At 43.2% G+C, this 16,150-nt stretch overlaps 1 pseudogene; it reads right to left on the reverse strand.

The window, feature by feature from the left end:
- Window positions 1-391: 391 nt before the first annotated feature.
- On the reverse strand, window positions 392-2,147 carry LOC147679950 (uncharacterized; annotated as a pseudogene).
- Between the last annotated feature and the right edge of the window lie 14,003 nt (window positions 2,148-16,150).

The following is a 16,150-nucleotide window of genomic DNA, read 5'->3' on the forward strand; positions in this document are numbered from 1 at the left end:
GCGTTGCGTCCGTCGTTTTGATCAGAAAACCAAGGAAAGTCATTTCCTGTTGAGGAACTAAGTCCGACTTCTGGGCATTGATGATGAACCCCAGAGACTGAAGAAGAGTTATGGTAGTCTGAAGATGGTGCAGAAGGAGAACCTTGGATTGATTCATTAAAAGAATATCGTCCAAGTAAATAATTAGGCGAATTCCCATGGTGCGGAGGTGTTCGACAACCGGTCGCAGGAGTTTGATAAAGCACCATGGTGCTGAGGAAAGACCAAAGGGGAGGGTACGAAACTCGTAGACCTGATCTTTCCAGAGAAACTGGAGGAATCGACAATGCGGAGGGAAGATTGGAACCGAAATATACGCATCCTTTAGGTCCAAACGCACCAGCCAATCGTTCTATAGCAGAAGGTCTGTCAAAAGATGGATGCCCTCCATCTTGAAATGTCTGTAAATCAACCATTCGTTAAAGGAACGAAGGTTGATAACTGGTCTGAACCCTTTGTCTTTCTTCTCGACCAGAAAGATGTTGCTGAGAAATCCGCTTGGATGATGAGAAGAGGTAATGATGGCGCCTTTTATCAGCATAGCCTGAACCTCTAAATCAATGAGCTCCTGTTCTTCTTGCGAAAAAACCAGTGAACGAAGTTGAGAGAGTTGAACGGGGGAACCGTAAAACTCTATGTGAAACCCTTGAACAGTTTCTAGAACTCAAGAATCTGAGGTTAGAGCCGACCAGGCCTGAAGAAACAAAGCAATCCTTCCCCCCAGTCGTACCGGAGATATGAGGAAAATGCTTACCGTTGAATCCCTTGGAGTTGGACTGATTGCCTCCACGTCCTCTGCCTTGGCCTCTGCCTCCACGGGATGGATAGAAGGAACCCTGCTGTCCGTCATTCCAACCATTGTTCCTTCTGGGCTGACCCTTATTGGAGCCTTGCTGGAACTGGCGGCCGGAAGAGCGACCCCTGCTTCTGCCGGCCCCGCCAAAAACCTTCTTAGGAAACATCTTTTTCATGGAAGCCTGCGCCTTATCTAAGGCAGAAAAAGTTGCCACAAACTTACCTAGCTCCTTAACAAAAGGGTCTCCAAACAAGGCACCTTGCGCCACAGAACCTGCCTCCGAAGAAGATAACTCGCCAAGTTTGGGATCTATCTTAAGTAAGAGTGAACGGCGACGCTCCGCAGAGAGAGCACAGTTGGCATTGCCTAGGAGACACATAGCCCTCTGTGCCCAACCCGCTACGTCATCAACTGGAAGTGGCATACCGGTCTCCTTGGAACGTTGGGCAAGTTCAATGATCTTCGTAAGGGGACCTACAACGTCCAATAATTTGTCCTGACAAGCTTTCCAGGATCTGTCTATCCCTTTCTTAGGGTTCTTGATGTATTTGGCAAAAAACGTGCAAAATTTTGGGTCTATTTCAGGAGTGGCCGCCACTCTATTGGGAAGAGAAGGGCGGGGGCACTCCGAAAGCAGACGCAAACGCACGTCCTGAGAGAGCGGTTGTCGAAGCTTAGCAGCGACATAGTCTGCCGTAGACTTCTCAGGGATCCATTCAGATGAACGGGGTCTGAAAATAGTGGTAGGGTCAAACATATCTGGAGAAACCAGATCACCATCTCCAATATCTGAGACGTTAGATTTAGGGCGCCAAGACCTGCTAATATTCGTCATATCCTCCGAGGATGCATCCTCATCATCATCAACATAGTCGTCCTCATCATCATCTCCCTCTAGGGGAACCCTTCCTCTGGGTCAAGGTCCTGGGTGGTTCCACCACCAATCTCTCCGGGTGAGTCATCCCCCCGGTAGGGTGCGCTTCTTAGCGTGCGGGAACTCTTGTGGAAGACCTCTGCAAGTCTGCTAAAGCCTTCTAGGTGCCCCGCGTCACGCTTTTTGGCCGTATGTGAAGGCACAGAGAGTACCCCACTGGGCCCAGCCCCTCTGTCCCCCAAAATACCCGTACCAGTTTTGAACACGTGGGCAGACACTGTCCTGCAGAGGTGCCAGCGCCTGGGCAATTGCCGTAGACAGGAGTCTGTCCACCTCTGCAGGAGGGCTCAAAAGAGGCTGTGAAGGCTGGCTAGAATTATTAGCCACGTAATCATGATCTGGACTAGTCTGTATTTCCGCAGAGGAATGGGCACCCATACAATGAAATACACCCCAAGCTAATTAAAAGGAGGGTCCCCCACACAGGTACCCAGAAAAGGCTACACAAAAGCAACACAGTGTGTAAATTGCCTGAGTCTATATGTGACTGACACAAGAAATGTTTTCAAATATTAATAAATGTCAGCCACCTACAATTGTCTTGCCACAACAAGCAGCATCAGTGTGGGGAAATGAGGCACAATAAATAAACAGAAGCGCTAAGCCTCAGTGCGTCTTCACCACAAAAAAGCGCTGTGGAGAAAGACGGTCAGCGTCTTAATGAGACGACGCCACAGACCGCGTACACGCGATACAGAGATGCTCGGGCTAGAAGCCTACCGGGTCGTTAGGGATGTTAATAAACAGCCTGCGAACTAAAGAAAGAGTTTGCCAAAACAAGCTGCCAACAATAAATTTGCCAAACTGCCACGCCACAGAATAAGTGAGGAGAAAACAGTGACTTATCTTGACGCAGCAGCAATGGAGAAAGAGGAAGGACTACCGACGTGGGATACCTTTATGCTGTTGTATGGACTCTGATTGGATAATGTGCTGCCATGACTACTGCTGCCCTGTTGGTTAGGGTAGTTCTTGGTTGTTGTTTTTTCTTTCATACTTTTAACGTGCTGTCAAATAAAATGGAGAAAGGACTAGCATAATCCTCGCCTCAGCTTCCTGACATAGAATTGAGAAGTCACTCAAAATGTGCCCTAATTTTTCTTTCTGCAGCACTAATCATACTTTCTATGGCAAAATATACCCCCCTCATTTTGTTCTTTTTTAAATTAAATGTTTTAAGAGTTACCACTTTATTCCAATCAAGATGGCTTCAGGTGTGCCATGCCTTTGTAATAAGTATAACTGTTAGCGCTCTAGTTGTTCTTTAGAACACTCTGGGACATTCTGTCATTGGGATATACTTGCGCTACATCTGGGTGATATTTGAGCTACATTTGGGCTCTTTTGTCTCTGGTGGCCATCTTGGGAGACTGCAAGTCAGAATTATTTAATGAAATAGAAGAGGATTTGAGAAGTCACTCAAAATGTGCTCTAATTTTTCTTTCTGCAGCACTAATCATACTTTCTATGGCAAAATATACCCCCTCCTTTTGTTCCTTTTTAAATTAAATATTTTAAGAGTTACCACTTTATTCCAATCAAGATGGCTTCAGGTGTGCCATACCTTTGTAATAAGTCGGGCTGTTAGCACTCTAGTTGTTCTTTAGAACACTCTAGGAGGCTGCAGTAGAACACAAAGGAATCAACTGACAGCCTCTGTCCTTGTTGGATGTACATGTTTTACTGAGAATGTCAGACTTCATTCTCACATGACCGAGAAAGATAATGTAAATTTACAGAAAATGTGCTTTCAGTTTAGCTTATAGATCCCCTTCCAAACCACTGTGGGAAAAGCATGAGATAATAGTTTTCTTTCAAACATGATTCATGATATCCCAGCAGAAGGCTTTTTCACATGGTAAAATCACCTTAGAACACACCACAATTCCTAAAATGAGTATGGTACCATCAACAAATGATTTATAATGTAACTAAAGTCCTAAAACCCTCTATTAACTACAATGCTTTTTAATGAGGTGCTATCATGTATATTGGTCCCAAGATGGCTGCCAACACTTCTTGGATGAAGTGCTGACAGCCAATCAGATCTCACGATGAGATGTGTGGTTAGGCTCCGCTCAGATATATATGTGTTTTTGAAGTTAATTTTCATATAAACCACTGGAGCAATTTTCACTAAACATAGCAAAGGCACATCTGCGTACCAGTCCCTACAATTCTGCCAAGTTTGGTGTAATTCTGTTCAGTGGTTCGGGCTGTAGACTGTCCTATGGAAATTAACATGGGCAAAACACGTTTTAGGACCCCCTTTTTTTCTCAGCCCCCACTTCACGAATCCCCCCGAAACTTTCAGGGAAGGAGCACAGCGGAGCTGGCCAAAATTCTGGAAAATTACACGCAAATTCCTCAACCGGCGCCAAAGTTATTCCCAATAGAATGTTGCGGATTTCCAATGGTAGCTAGGTCCTAACTATATATACCTACTGGCTATCGCCAGTAGGTAATATATATATATATTCACTGAAAAAACCATAGGTTTCACACCAGTTATAGTTACCTGGAAATTTTACTGACATAAAACCATTGAAATTCCCACGTTATAGTTAGTTGGACTCACTATAACTTGCGCGCCTGCAATGCACTGCTGATGATGTCACATATTACATCACTAATGACATGGTCAGTGACATCACTCATGACATCACTGATGACACCATCCAGTGAATGTGTGTCTTTCTGAAAAATAAATTTGTTTTATATATGTATTTGTAAAGGTCGATCGAAGAATAATTGGTTAAATAAGTGTGTAAATGGATGTTTTTAAAAAAAAATTATTTGTTAACTGCCTTATTAAGTGTATCTTAGTGAATACATATATTAGCGAGTAACTTTTAAATATTGAAATATATGTATCAGTGTTTCACTTTGTGTATAAGTGGCTGCATGGGTTGGTTACTGACTCACTGTTTGTATGTGTTTTGAAGACAGCATATGTGCAGGACTGTTTGGGTGGATGAGTGTGTATATGTGTGTATTAGTGAGTGAATGACTGTCTCACTAGTGTCTTTATCAGTAACTACATATGTTTTAATCTATTATATGTGAGTATTGATCTATATAAGTGAGTATATGTCAGAGCAAGAGATTGTAAGAGTTCCTATTTAAATAAGTATGTGTTTCTATAAGTGATTGTTTAAGAGAGTAAGTATGTGTAAATTTCCATAGAAGTAAAGTGGTAGTGTGTGTATAGTTCTATATGCAAATAAATGGATGTTCAATAGTTTATTTGCATGTGTGACTATGTGTGTGAGTAAGTTTTGGATGACTGTCGGTGTCTAACAGGATATATAGGTGTATCACTACATATGATGAGTGAGTATATGTATGAGTGACTATATAGAACTGTTGGTGAATGAGTGGATGTGTATATAGATGGTGGAATTACTGAATTGTTTGTTGTAACTGGTATGGGTATCTCCATTTTTTTGAAAATGTTAATTTCTATTTTTGAATATGTGTTTTAAGGGTTACATTACACTGAAAGGAGGTCTGTCACTCTGTCACAAGGATGGTGTCATCAGTGATGCCATGAGTGATGTCACTGACCATGTCATGAGTGATGTAATATGTGACATCATCAGCAGTGCATTGCAGGCGCGCAAGTTATAGTGAGTCCAACTAACTATAATGTGGGAGTTTCAATATTTTTATGTCAGTAAAATTTCCAGGTAACTATAACTGGTGTGAAACCTATGTTTTTTTCAGTGAATTTAATAGGTTTTTTAAATGCTAATTCCTAACTATAACTGGTGTGAAACCTATGGTTTTTTCAGTGAATTTCATAGGTTTTTTAAATGCTAATTACTATCTATATTGAGTTTGTAACCTAAGTTTTTTTTTAATTTGCTGATTTGTGTGAGTATTAATTAGTATTATTTTTTTTATAATAATATTTAAAAAAAAAAAATTATCATTTTTTTTGGGGGCGCTCTGGGTCCGCGCACCGGTAAGCTCTCCGGAAAGCGCACCCAGAGCGCTACTTGCGTTCGTGTAAAAAAATATGAATGAAAAGTAAATAATAACGCAAGACATTTAGTACCATACATATCCTCATAACGGCTATGGAACGTCCAGCTCCAGTGCTGGACGTTCCATTGCAGCTATGAGGTTCGAACGTTCAATGGCCGACGGCAGCACTGCTGAGGTAGTGGTGCCGTCGGTCACCGAACATTCGAAGCACTTAAGAATAAGGAAATGAAAATAATTTTGCATTTCCGTGAAACTATCAAAACGTCACTTCGGCGCGCCGCGTAAGCGCCCCCGGAAGCGCCTACATTCGCGCCGCGTATGCGCCTCGGAAGCGCCTACGATCGCGCCACTATGCGCCCCGGAAGCGCCTACATTTGCGCCGCGTATGCGCCTACGTTCGCGCCACGTATGCGCCCCTGAAGCGCCTACGGTCGCGCCACGTAAGCGCATCCGGAAGTGCTCCGGTGCACGCAGCGTCAGCGCGTCAAGTCATGTGACCTTAAAATAACACTTTTCATTGGTTGCTAACAGATTTTTTTACAAAGAATGAAATCCCCACCCATTTCCTTCACTTCTTCTTTCACTTTTGTGACTGAAAGACCTGCCTTTTTGCTCTTGCATCTTTCTTGGTTAATCATGGCTGCCAGACCATCCAGCAGTGAAGATGAGCCTGAATTCACCGATGAAGAGCCTCCTCAGCCAAAGGTGAAAGAGCATTTCATCTGGAATTTTTTTTCCATACCAGAACGACTGAAAAAGGTGAATGCTCCAAAAGGATCTGCAGGATCTGCAAAAAAGTCCTGTCACAGGGTGACCCCAAAAAGAAATATTCTTTTGCGAACTTCACAATGATACAGCATGTGGAGAGGAGGCACCCCCAGAATTTTGCCCGGGAAAGTGTCAGGGCTCTGGCACAAGAGGTTCCCAGTGATGGGGCCTCTACATCCACCGGAGGAGCAACTACTTCTGTAAGGGGGCGATCGCAGGAGCTGGTTCCAAATATTCAGCCTGTATTCAACAAAGGTGTCCTGAAATGCAGATACTGCGATCAACTCCTTACCTTTGGGGAGCAAAGTGTCCTGCTCATGGTTCGAGCATTGGAGAACCATCGCTGCCATTCCCAGCCCTAATTTTTTTAGTTTTTTTTGCTCCTGTTGAGCAGTTTCCATTCCCTGTTTTTGTTTCTGTTCAGAAAAAAGAAAAAAGAAGAAAAAAAAAGTTATTTTCAGAACTACCTCAAATTCTCATCAAAGAGCTATGTTCTTTAAAAAATGAAAAAGAGTAAGTGAAGTGGAGTGCATTGATAATGGAAAGGAAAATGAGTAAGAAAGAACAGAAAGTTATGAGAGGAGAAAGGAAGTGAAGTAGGGGGACTGAAAGAAGGTGAGTGTTGGGAAGGAAAGTAAGGAGAAGGAGAGTGAATATGGGGAATGTGGATATTCAAAGAAAATGTTGAAAAGGAACGGGGGTGTGGAAGGGTAAGAAAAGATGCTTTGCTGGAGTTGCATCATTTTTGTGACACACTCCGGCAATGCATCACTTTTGCGCTTACAGATACGTCTGAAATACTGACGTATCTGTAAGAACTTCCGACATAATACGTCATAAATTTAATATGACGCATAAGTAGAAGACTGAAGGCCTCATTTATGAGGCCATGCGTCACTTTAACACCACCGGAGCGTCACTTTTTGAGACGCATCAGTACAGTAAAATCTTCAATAAATTCAACAATAATATAATGGGGGAACCATCAGAGAGCCACAATAACGCACAGTTCATATCCTCTTCTCTGAATGAATTCATCCCTCCATCACTCTCAGAAATAAAAGATCTTATCAAAACAACTATGTCGGGTTCCCCTTTGGATCCCTGCCCACCGACCATCAATAAATCAACAACCGAGGTAGTAGCTCCAATTTTGGAGAATATCTGCAGTACTATTTGCGAATCAGGTATTTATCCTCAAAAATGGAAAACTGCCATAATAAAACCACTGCTAAAGAAACCCACTCTTAACACCTTGGAATTAAAAAGTTATCGCCCTATAGCAGCCCTCCCTTTTCCATCCAAAATACTTGAAAAAGTTATAAATAAACAGCTGGCCAGTTACATTGATCACAACAACCTGCTAGATAACACCCAGTTCGGGTTTAGGAGAGGCCATGGAACGGAGACGGCACTTATAAAGGCTTCCGAAGAGATCAGACAGATCATGGACCAGGGTGGCACGGCAATCCTGATCTTGCTGGATCTCTCGGCGGCCTTTGACACAGTCGATCATAACATCTTGATCGACGGTGTCACAGCTATGGGCATACAGGGCAAAGCTGCGGAGCTCCTGGTCTCTTTTCTGTCTAATAGAGAACAGTCGGTAAAGATGGGGAATTTTTATTCACCTACATTTGTGCTGCCTTGTGGAGTCCCCCAGGGATCCTCGCTAAGTCCAACACTTTTTAACATCTATGTGTCGGACTTGGCGAGGGTCATTAAAATCCATGGAATGGGAGTGACTTCATACGCCGACGACACTCAGTTGGTGTTAGCAGTGCATAAAAATGGGAGTGAGGTAGCGGCCAACTTTCAGATAGGCATGAGAGCCATTAGTCACTGGATGGACAGTAATTGTCTAAAACTAAACACCGATAAGACCGAGGTAATGGTGTTTGGAGACCTAAAACCAGCTTGGTCCCCGGTCTGGTGGCCACCAGAAATGGGTAATCCACCTACTCCAGTTTCGAAGGTGAGAAACTTAGGAGTGTTGTTTGACAGCAAACTAAGTTTCATTAATCATGCTAATGCAGTGGTCTCCTCCTCCTTTTACATGCTACGAAAAGTGAAAAAGTTATTACCTTTCCTTCCCCTGTCTGCCGGGAAAACACTTATGTCCTCCTTGGTGTTATCCAAGGTGGACTACTGTAATGGGCTTCTGCTGAATGCCCAGGAGCAGGTCTTTAAGAAATTACAAATGGTGCAGAATGCTGCTGCACGAATTCTGACTAAAACTCCTAAGTTTGCGTCCATTTCCCACATTGTCTACCAACTCCATTGGCTTCCAGTGAAAAAAAGAACCAAATTTAAGGCATTGTGCATTATTTACAAGGCGTTGAACAGCCAAGGACCTGACTTTTTTAGGGAATCATTGCTGGTTTATGTCCCTAAGAGAGCTTTAAGATCTCCCTCATCTGCATCCCTTTGTATTCAACGGGTCAGAACAGTCACATGGGGAGACAGACGCTTCTTGGTAGCTGCCTCGAGGCTCTGGAATACCTTGCCCCATCAAATAAAATGCAGCCCGTCACTGATGATCTTTAGAAAGCAAGTGAAGACCTGGCTATTCAGTCAATAAATGTAAAGGAGTCGCCTCTTGTCTGCCTCTCTGTTAGCCCAGCGCCGAGACACCACTCGTGGTATTTGTTTGCGCTCTATACGTTTAATAAATAAATAAATAAATAAAACAAATAAGAAATGCACCTTATTCAGTCATATTTACAAAGTGACGCATCTAGGTAGATGCGTCACTTTGTAAGCCCCTGCGCCACATTATACCTACGTCAGGTGTAAAGTATGCAAAAGGGACGTATTGACGCAAGAAAGGGTCGTAGAGGTGACGCAGTGAAATCTATGAGATATCACTGCGTCACTTTTATGACGCTGTTGCGTCCAAATCTTACGCCTGTATAACGGCAGGCGTAAGACTGATGCAAGCCCTTTCACATGGGGCCTGGCCCCATGTGAAAGGATGCATTGCTGGAGTTGCATCATTTTTGTGACACACTCCAGCAATGCATCACTTTTGCGCTTACAGATGCGTCTGAAATACTGACGTATCTGTAAGTACTTCCGACGTAATATGTCATATATTTAATATGACGCATGACTAGAAGACTGAAGGCCTCATTTATGAGGCCATGCGTCACTTTAATGCCACCGGTGCATCACTTTTTGTGACGCACCAGTGCTGTATATAATGCACCTTATTCAGTCATATTTACAAAGTGACGCATCTAGGTAGATGTGTCACTTTGTTAGCCCCTGCGCCACATTATACCTACGTCAGGTGTAATGTATGCAAAAGGGACGTATTGACGCAAGAAAGGGTCGTAGAGGTGACGCAGTGAAATCTATGAGATATCACTGCGTCACTTTTATGACGCTGCTGCGTCCAAATCTTACACCTGTTTCACAGCAGGCGTGCAGGCCCTTTCACATAGGGCCTGGCCCCATGTGAAAGGATGCATTGCTGGAGTTGCATCATTTTTGAGACACACTCCAGCAATGCATCACTTTTGCGCTTACAGATACGTCTGAAATACTGACATATCTGTAAGAACTTCCGACATAATACGTCATAAATTTAATATGACGCATGAGTAGAAGACTGAAGGTCTCATTTATGAGGCCATGCGTCACTTTAACGCCACCGGAGCTTCACTTTTTGTGACGCACCAGTGCTGTAAAAAATGCACCTTATTCAGTCATATTTACAAAGTGACGCATCTAGGTAGATGAGTCACTTTGTAAGCCCCTGCGCCACATTATACCTACATCAGGTGTAATGTATGCAAAAGGGACGTATTGACGCAAGAAAGGGTCGTAGAGGTGACGCAGTGAATAAACTGGGCTTTCCCCATGCTACGCTCCCCGGTCCGCTCCCAGGAGCGCGTACCGGGCGCTCCCCACGCACAAATCGAAAAACTTTTTCTTTTTTGCCCCGCGGTACCCTATTATAGCCCCCACATCAAACCTAGGGGGTCAGGGGGGTCTACCCTGCCCCCTTATGGTCATTCCCCCCTTTTTTTTCCCACCTCTTGTGTCTCGATCCTACCGAGACACAAGATGGCGGCCGCTCTGGACTGTTTCGAATGTTTACAGACACCTGTGAGCCAATCAGCTTTCCGTGCGCAAGTCGCGTAGCACGCCCGGTGCGCTCCCCGGTGCGCGTACCGGGGCGCGCCTATAGATATATATATTATTTTGAACCAAAATTACTCAAAAACTACTGGAGCACATATCTTGAGACATAGCAAAGGCACATCGGGCTACCAGTCCCTACAATTTTGCCAAGTTTGGTGGAAAACAATTTAGCCGTTCGGTCTAAAAGTCAGTTCCACCGCCCTATGGAAATTAACATGGGGAAAACACGTTTTGGGACCACCTTTTTATCTCGGCCCCCACTTGACGAATCCCCCCGAAACTTTCAAGGAAGAACCGGATTCAAGGAAGAACCGGATTCGTCAACCGGCACCAAAGTTATTCCAAATCGAATTTTGAGATTTTGCATTGAAAAAAATCCTAACTATAACTACCTACTGGCGACTGCCAGTAGGTAATATATATGTATATATATATATATATATATATATATATATATGAAACAAGAAAACTCCTCTCCAGTGAAAGAAGCAGAAACCTCGGCGGGGAAAGAAAGGCAGCTCCGTTTATTAACAAATGAAAGGCGAATGCATTTCGGCCGGTATGGCCTTCGTCAGCGCCTGCGGTAGATGTGAAAGAACCCCACGTTCTGCAGTTCAAATAAGCCCAACCGCACTATGATAGGTGCAATGTCCGCTCCGCCCCTCAGCTCTGACTAACTCAATTCAGCTGGTCACAGAAAATCTCAGGACTCAGTTTCCCAGGATGCAGCAGTGGCTCCCAGGTGAGTGATGCTCAGGGTCGTTCTCGGTAAAATCCAAGAAAATAGCTGGGGGTTGGGCACTCTGCATAGCGTTCTGGAACCCCGCAATTTGTGGTGCTGCCTCGGGTCCCCGTAACCTCATCAGTCAACAGTCCGAGTTAAAAGTAAACGGGGGCGGGAGGACAGTGCATCCCGTCCAAGCTGAGGCAATGCCTCGCTGAACCGCTCCAAATCTCTTCGGACTGCTGGCGAGCCTGGAGATTTTCCATAACATGAAAAAAAAGAAAATGCCGTAGCATGAGCCAGAATCTCCAGGCCACTTGCGATGAGGGGGCTTCTGAAACGCGCTTCTGGGAGACGCGTGAATATATATATATATATATATATATATATATATATATATATATATATATATATATATTCACAGAAAAAACCATAGGTTTTAGGCCATATATAGTTAGGAATTTGCATTTACAAAACCTTGAAAATTCACTGAAAAAACCATTGGTTATAGACCATATATAGTTAGGGATTAGCCTTTTCAAAACCTTATTTTACTCACACAAAACCATTGAAATTTCATATATAGTTAGTTGCACTAACTATATATCGCGCACCCGCAATCCACTGCTGATGATGTCACATATTACATCATTCATGACATGGTTAGTGACATCACTGATGACATCACTGATGACATCTCAAATGACATCACTGATGACATCTCAAATGACATCACTGATGACATCACTGATGACAACATCCAGTGACTGTATGTTTCTGTAAAGTTAAAATATGTCTTACATATTGAAGAATGAGTGGATGTATAAGTGTCTGGATGAAGGATTTAGTAGGTGCATGACTGACTGTATGAGTGAGTGATTAAATGTGTCTCACTGAGTGCATGGGTTAGTGACTAAACTGTTTTAATTTGTGCATCATTATATCTGTTGTTCTACAAACTGCTGCATATGTTGATCAGTAGCTATATGAGTAACTGTATGGGTTATTCATTGGTTGTCCAAGTATTTGTATGGGAAACTGAGTGTGTGTGTATGGGTGGCTGGGAGGTGTGTGACTCTGTACATAGATGTGTGAGTAGTTGATTCACTATATGTATGGGTTCAAAAGTGCATGTGGAAACAGCTGTATGGGCGGTTGACTGTGCATGAGTGTATTAGTGAGTGAATGGATATCTCAGTGCTACATGTCAAAGTAAGTACATATGTAAAACACAGTACATGTGAGAGTTGACATATATAAATAACTGTGCATAAGAGCCAGTGAATGTGTGAGTGGCTGTATGGATCATTGTGAACATGTATCAGGGATTGTATAAGAGAGTAAATATGTGTTAGTATATGTTTGAATAAGTAAGGTGTGTATAACTGTATAATTGAGAAAATGGAGGTGTGATTGATTTTTTGCATAACTGACTAGGTGTGTGAGTAACTCCATGGATGAGTGACAGTCTGTGACTGTCTGTTTACACTGATTGTATCTAAGGTTATATTAGAGTCTGAAGAGGTTCATGGTATTATCACATGAATGATATCATCAGTGATGTGATCAGTCATGTCAAATGAGATGTTATCAGTGATTTTATCAGTGATGTCATTTGAGATGTCATCAGTGATGTCATTTGAGATGTCATCAGTGATGTCATTTGAGATGTCATCAGTGATGTCATCAGTGATGTCACTAACCATGTCATGAATGATGTAATATGTGACATCATCAGCAGTGGATTGCGGGTGCGCGATATATAGTTAGTGCAACTAACTATATATGAAATTTCAATGGTTTTGTGTGAGTAAAATAAGGTTTTGAAAAGGCTAATCCCTAACTATATATGGTCTATAACCAATGGTTTTTTCAGTGAATTTTCAAGGTTTTGTAAATGCAAATTCCTAACTATATATGGCCTAAAACCTATGGTTTTTTCTGTGAATTTCAATGGTGTTTTAATAGCAAATATCAAAAGCTGTCAAATGTCAAGTACGTGATAGGTAAAAACTTTTTCGTGTTTATGCACGCTGATGTGCTTTGAACGCTGCCCCCCCCCCTCTTTTCTCTTAGTAGTACTCTCTCTTTGCAGATAGTGAAGAGTAGTTAACGCAGGCCTTTACCCCCGTTGTAATCCGTCGTGCCTGCTTGTCTCTCCATTTGATTGATTGTTATCCAAGCATTTACTGTTTTACAATTGATTCTCTTTGGTTCATTCTCTATTTACAAACAAGCACAAAGTCGCAATACTCTGTTTAGTCTTTGCAGATAGTGAAAAATCGTGAAAAATCGTGTAAAAAAATAAAATTAATCGAGCAAAATCAGTAGGCCACTAATTGGATCTCTTTTTGACCTCGCTAAAATAGAAATATTAGGAACAACCCTTCATGAGAAATACGAAAATAGTGAGATGAACTGAGCTCCACACCATGAGGGCTGCAAGACAGCTCGGCTCCGTCACCCACCCCGCCCAAAATAACGACAAACACTATGCAAATATTAAAAATATATACAACACACCAGCAAAGAAACAGGGTAAAACATTTTATTAAATAACTATTTACATAACTATTTTATACTTTTTATTGCCCGATCCGGCTAGCTCAATCGATCGAGCATGAAACTCATGCACTCTGATAGCAAGCGTTGCTACTGATGCTATGCAGACCAAAACTGGTTTTCAGTTTGTACATTTTTCTAGATTTTTCCATCCAAGGTTGGTTGAGTTTGTAGAACGATGGCTTCAGATTTTCAACATACGGTGTGGTGGCGCGGACTGGGAGGGGGCGGTTCGCTCCTGCCCCCTCCCCAAGTAAGATTTTCATACGTGAAAGTACGTTAATGGTTTTGGTCCCTGAGTTGCTTCGATGTCACTGCCATTCTCAAATGGCATAAGTTCTGGATGTTGGGTGCCATAGTTCAGAGTTCTGAGCCGCGCTTGTAACACTGTCTGAAGCTTATTTCCACCTACTGCAGCGTCACTATTCTCAAAGTAAGTGAGGGTCGTTTGTGGACCTGACTGCATTTGAAAACAATGTGATATGGTACCTCCCTAAACTGCTTGACGGAGGCCCCCGAGGGGCGGTGTGATGGCACGGACTCGGAGAAGACGCTTGGCTCCGACCCCCTCCCCAAGTCTTATAGCACCGGTTTAGCCAGAGATCGCCCCCGACATAGGCGGCTGGCTCCCGGGGTCCGGCGGAACTTTTTGCCTTTTGATGACTCTTCTATTCTGGACCTTGTCCCACAATCCGTTTGACCTGAAGACACGCTGTAGTGGGGCGCCCCTTTACCGTTTTAGTTGCCATTCCGCCCGCTTTTGCTACACTGTGCCTCTTCCGCCATTCAGCTGTTTACCGCCCGCTCTTGCGACTACAGCGTCTCGCTCACCATGTAGTTGAGTTGCTCCCGCTCTTGCGATGCAACGATAAGCGACTGCCACAGGACTCTCAAAATGGCGGCCGGCTCTTCAGATTTGGGCGTGGTCCACTAAAATGGCCCTGGGACACCTTGGAACTCGGACGCTTCCCTGATAGGGCTTGGGTCCCATTCTCGAAAGCGTCCCCTCAGCCGTGAAGATTCTACAAAAGTCTTGGGGGCCCCCGACTCCCGCAGGCTTCTGGTGGGGAGCGGCTGCCATGTTTGCTCGTGGAATGGCCACGACGGACCTACGAGATGGTAGTGCTCTCATGCTGACGCCAGCTTTTGTCTGAAACATCCAGAAACACTGTAGACTACCAATTTGATCAGTTCCGGTAGCGCCCCAACATGACCCGGTAGAGAAGAACTTGCCCTCCCCTCTTTGACTGATGGTTCTTGTTGCCTGTCCCCTCTGTTGTCATTTAACAGAACTTTTTGGACTGCTGAAAGGGGTTGTGTTCCGAACGCTGGTTGGTGGAGACATTTTGACTATATTCTTGACCTACGTTGTCGCGTAATGCGTTATATGACACGCCGCGTTAGCGCACCCGGAAGTGATCCGGGGCGCGGCGCGCAGCGCGTAACGTAAGCATAACAGGTCATGTGACTTGTTAATAAAACTTTTTATTGGTTCATTTTACTTTTGTTATTTTAATAATGAAAAGCTTGGTCATATGACCTAAAAAATACGCTTTTTATTGATTTCGAACTTTTTTTTTTAAACATATATGTTATAATATTCCAGGCTAATGTACTTTCCCGGAAAATTTACAACTGTCCTGCAAGTAAAATATATTCCTTTTTCGAGAAAAAGGGCGTTTCTTCGTTCCATGACGGAGCCGTTGAGTAAAAGAGGCTTGGCCTGCTGTCTTAGTCGCCGATACGCCTGATTATCAGATTCTTATCGATCACTTTATGTTGCAGGAGTGGAAAACACAACTGCCCTTGACCATTTATCTTTACTGCGTTCCTACGTATTATACCTTTTATCCGTCATGTAATTGGACTGCTTTATTTCACTTGCCTTTTACTGATTCGAAAACAGTGACTAAAAGTAAAAACTTTACCAATGTAAATACTACTACCATGTTTTGTTTTAAAAACCTTTATTGTGAAAATGTCAATATACAAATACGGGCCTATAACCACGTGGGCCGGCCACGGAGCAAACTGAAATCGTATATGATGAGGAGACATTTACATTATAGAGGAACGTAACGAGCGGGCCATTAGGTTGCAAGAACTAAGGTGTCTAACAGTTGCGGAATCGGTGGACGTACATTTTGTAATTAAATTACGACAGGGCCAGTTACAAAAAAATTATCTA

Source organism: Lissotriton vulgaris, chromosome 11 (genome assembly GCF_964263255.1).
Source record: "Lissotriton vulgaris chromosome 11, aLisVul1.2, whole genome shotgun sequence".
Lineage (NCBI taxonomy): Eukaryota > Metazoa > Chordata > Amphibia > Caudata > Salamandridae > Lissotriton > Lissotriton vulgaris.